At 37.3% G+C, this 5,000-nt stretch overlaps 1 protein-coding gene across 1 annotated transcript in view; it reads right to left on the minus strand.

Annotated features, from left to right (window-relative positions):
- Positions 1-1,340: 1,340 nt before the first annotated feature.
- Positions 1,341-5,000, minus strand: part of LOC138049472 (protein O-linked-mannose beta-1,2-N-acetylglucosaminyltransferase 1-like) — a 26,173-nt gene continuing 22,513 nt past the window's right edge. Inside the window, exon 9 of the mRNA XM_068895762.1 lies at positions 1,341-5,000. This exon is cut by the window's right edge and continues 1,627 nt beyond it. The gene's annotated coding sequence lies outside the window, so the exon portion shown is untranslated.

Below are 5,000 nucleotides of genomic sequence, written 5' to 3' on the forward strand. Positions count from 1 at the left end.
GTTAGCATAGTAGTTTGGGTAATCGCATGATTTCGAGTGCAATTTGGAAAAAAGGAAGCACGGGTAAGTTTTTCCAAGGACGAATAAAATGGGCGAGTGTAATTTGTAGCCTTTTAACACAAAACAGAGAGACAAGTTTATGAGAAAACATTGTAATTAAGCAGAAAAAGCGGACGTGTATCACGCCATCACGTGAAAATTGCGCCATCTAGGGCTCGCATTTGATTGGCTATCTGAGACTTTCTTTTATCATTGACCAATCAGAATGCTTGGTTTGTTTCTTCTTTTTGTATTGAATTTCCTGGAAACTGCATGTCTCTTGACCAATCAGAACTGAGTGAAGAGATATTTATACTACATCATCGCACTGAAGACCTGGCATTCTTAATCCCCTTTACCGCATCAAGTTCTTCCGTGATATGGTGTTTAAGAAGAACAATAAAATCTTGCATTTCAACCCTTTTCTCAGGGTTTTCAGGGAAGCGCTAAGTTGGTGATAGCATTGCTAATTTCTTAGTTCTGAGATTAGTATTAGTAATCACATGATTTCTCTCGTGCAATTTGTGATGAATGAGCAACCCTACGGGTTCGTGCATGTTTTTTTGTCTTTGAAAACATTTTCTCTTGTTTATTTGTTCCAAATTGCACTGAAAATCATGTGATTACCTACACTAATAATATACGTGAAAAATATCACGCACTCACGTAAAAAATGCGCCGTAAATAACGCAATCCAATGCTCGCGTTTGATCGGTGTCTGTCTTCATTGACCAATCAGAATGCTTCGTTTTGCACTGAAATATCTCTTTTCTTCACTATGTTACCTGAAAACTGCATTTCTCTTAGCCAATCAGAATGGAACATTTTTTCATGTATATTAACTGTAAACATCGTTCCACTGTCCTTTGAATCTCGAATGACAGAGAGCAGAAAAATACCCATACCTTTTTCCGACGTTTCGACGTTTTAATACAAATGTCGCTACGCTTTCGAAAAGTCTTTTAAGTAGCAGGAAAGTGAAAAATGATGTTTTAAAAGTTCATTTTCAAAGTTATAAATAGGCATTGAGTTTCTTTTTTCGACAGACTGTTGTCATTCGAGAGTCTGGAGAGTGGCAGTGGCGATTCTCGGAACATGTTCACACTTTTTTGTTGCAAAAATTCTTTGCTTATTAGAAGTAAAGGTGCGAAACTTAAGAGTCTTGAATATTAGTAAATATTTTGCAAATTGAAGTTGGCATAAACAAGAGTCGAGCCGAAAGGTAAGGTATTAACCTCATCAGGGGAATTGATATTTCTTTTAATTCTTTTGTCGCCTTTGAAAAATAATTTTCAAGTATCTCTAAAAAGAGAACGAGGCGATTGTTCACGCCTTTAGTTTATTTCAATATTTATGTATGGATTTCTTATTTTTTCATGGTAGAGATTTGTGAGATTCCGGAGTGATTTATACGAACGAAGCATCGACTATTATATTATAAGGCCATGAAATCTGTTAGTTTCAACATTTTTTGTTACATTTCCTTAGTGTATACATTACACGAATGGAGATTTCTAGGAAAGGTTTGCTCTGTCAAGCTGGTTGCCAACAAAACGAAACGAAACAAGAACTGAAACTCAAAGAATTTTCTCAGAAATATCGAGAGATAGAATTGAAACCATGCGTTCCCAGACATGACTACGGAAGAACGAAACTACGCGAACCAAACATTAACATTTTAAGGCAACGTAAAAGTTGCAATTTTAGTTCACCACGTTGAGGTCTTCATATTTACACTGCATATACTATTAAACATAGATGAATGCCATTGCTTAATCTGCTGAGTGTAATATTTCGAAAATATTGGCAAGAAAGCACTTCGCGGAAGTCTTGGCGAGAAGAATATCTACAAAAGTCAGCAGTTGTTATAGTCGGCTGCGAATTATTTCAGATAGGATAAGGGTACGAGCTTAAATAAGATTTTACTGGATCGGGAGTTAATGCATTTTGGCATTCTCTAATAAAAGGCTGCCTGTTTAGAGTTCTTCGACACAAATGTTGAAGACTTGAAACTCCTTTATAAAGAGGACTGAGCAGCAAAAACTTTGATCCTGTTGCAAAGTTGTCCAACTGTTCTTTCTTCTGCAAAACCATCCGACTTGACAGCATATAATAGAAAATCATTTTAACAACACAGTCGAATCTTGGAGTAGACTGTTCCTTGCTTTCTGCACCGTTTCTCTGCCATGTCAAAGATTCTTCTTTGTCCAGAGAGAATAAACTTTCGCAGAAGATAATTCTAACGTTTGTGATTCCCGTACTTGTGACAAGTGTTATGGTGAAAAGATGTCTCGGGTCGGAGCTATCACGGACTAAAAATTTTCCAACGGCCTGATCCCGAAGCAAGGATTTTGCTTCGACTGCAGTTATCGATCCCCAATAAAATCCACTCTGTTGTAGTTTTTTCAGGACCGGATTTAAGGAAACTCTCTTGATCATACCAGCGCTAGTAAACTTGCAGCTCTTCTCCACCTTGTTTCACCATTCGCAAGGGAATGGTCTCTATGTGATTCCCCTCGATTTGGACATATCGGCGCTGGCTTTGGCTTCCTTGAAAACACTAATTCGGAAGCAACAACCTTCTAGTAAACATTACGATGTCCTCTATTTATATCACGTTGCTAGATTTTCTGGGAAACAGCACATGATGCAACTCAGGGTAGTTGTTATTTCCTCGAAAACCGGAAGTCGGCGGGGGTTTCGAAGCTGTGTGGGCTTCATTTTCTTCCTGACGTGAAGAAAATTTTCTTTTGTAAGGAAAGGGGTTTCTTTGAATCTACACAGTCTACACTGAAAACTGTTCAGTGCGACGGATAAGCTGAGATGATATGGGAAGACAGCCAGACTTCCTTGAACCGAGGAAGTCGCAAGTAAGGGAATTGTTTCGTTCTGAATTTCTTTTTGTTTTTGTTATTTTAATTCAACAACTCTGAGCCCTTTAGTTTCACAGAAACATCGAAGGAGCGAACTTTACCTTCTATTTGGAAAACACGGATGGATGATTGGGAAACCGTGGCCGAGATCATGTTTTCCTTGAAAATTTGTCATGCGAAATGAGTTCATGCACGTAGTACTAAAGTTGGGACAGTAGAATTAGAATAAGATGGTTCTCTCCTACGTATAATATCTATTCAGTGCAGATCGTAGGCTAGGTTATTTCTTTGAAAAATCGTTCCTTAATCTTCAATAGTCGTCAGTGGGCGAAGATCGTGAAAGAATTTGCCCGAACTTTCTTCGTTTAAATCGGAAATCGACTTGAAACCTTCGTAAAGTTAAACACCCACGGGAATATGACGTTTTGTATGTCGCAATACACAGCTTAACTTCGGAAATACTTTTTAGTTAATATAATAAAGCATTCGTCTATCCTGTGTTTTTTTTGTGCTCGGTTTTTTTTCGAAAAACACGAAATTGCAAGTCTTGGTAGATACATCAACTGGTTGTGGAAAGAATAATTATTAATTTATTCATTTTTCTCAGAAATCGTCAAACCTAGCTATCTTAGTACTCGAACAATGCTCCAGGTTTCTCAGAAATGGCCTTAAATATGAGAGCGTATTTCCGTTAATGGGAAACTAATTATCAATTAATCGTGCAGACTAGATCGAGAGTGGAGTGTTTTATGCCTTTTTATTGAAAAGTGCTTTTTCCTCCTCTAGCAATCGCATCAATTGTGTTTTTATCTTTAAGTTTTATCAAAGCTCGCCGAGACATTCTGCTAAGGATGGCTCTACATTTTTGTACTCATATTTGAAGTACGTGTGATGTGTGGCAAGAAGTAGACAATAATGCGATGAAAAAGCGGGGTTTTTTTTTCCGAAAAGACTTGACACGTTGACGTAAGCTTCAGAGAAACTTGAAAGCTTTCATTGATTCGCTTGAAGCCAAAAATAGTTGGACACCATTCTAATCCTTCAGTTTTAGCTACAAGAAGCGGGGACTAAGCCAAGTGAAGTGAATGTAAACGTTTAGATCCAAAAAAAACAGTTTCCGGAAAGTACTTTATAGCGTCCAGCATTGTTCTATCGATTTGCACGCGTCTGTGGTCAAGTTGTACACAAACTTCAACATTCAACAATCCTTTTATTTTTGCTGGCGGATGTGTGCCCCAACACATGGTTTCTCTTTGATAAACACAATATACCTTTCAACGATTGCTGTTTCAATATTCTGCCATAATTCTAAAATTAAAAAAAATTTCCTTCAGTTTCTTAGTTTTATGTTAGAGGTTTAAAATAAGTCATTTACTTGGAGGCGTCCTAACACATGGTTTCTCTTTGATAAACACAATATACTTTTCAACGATTGCTGTTTCAATATTCTGCCATAATTCTAAAATTAAAAAAATTTTCCTTCAGTTTCTTAGTTTTTATGTTAGATGTTTAAAGTAAATCATTTACTTGGAGGCAAAGCTTAATTTAAAGGGGAAATGTCACCCAAAATGATGTAATTTCATGAAACTCAAAATGACCAAAAAGTGGAATGAAACCGTACAAAAAACCACTTAAAACTGTTGAACAACGTGAATGTAATACAGGAAAAGGAAAGAGAAGGATGGATGGACAAAAGATGGACAAGATTGAAACGGATTGCATTTAGGCAATCTTGAAAAACGTCGGCCCGACGTTTTTCAAGTGTATGGCAAGTCGCCTGGATGAAGGTCGTTTGTGCTCAGAATCGTCTTGTTTGTGATGTAACGATAATTTTATTAGTAAAGGAGTTCCACATTACCGTTTTCCGGAGTTTTATACTCGTTATTAACCGACGTTTTCCCCAAAGCACCGTAGAATAACGTGACATAGTCACTTTACGAGAGTTGCTACACTACTGCCTTTGAGTGGAGAAGAACTACTGCATTATGTTGAATCGTTCTTTGCGCAATAATATTGAACGATGACCTAGTTCGTTCACTATCAAACAGGAGAGCACATGACTTGGAGCCCACAATTCCTAACAACTCA

This window comes from Montipora capricornis, chromosome 5 (genome assembly GCF_036669925.1).
Source record: "Montipora capricornis isolate CH-2021 chromosome 5, ASM3666992v2, whole genome shotgun sequence".
In the NCBI taxonomy this organism is placed as follows: domain Eukaryota; kingdom Metazoa; phylum Cnidaria; class Anthozoa; order Scleractinia; family Acroporidae; genus Montipora; species Montipora capricornis.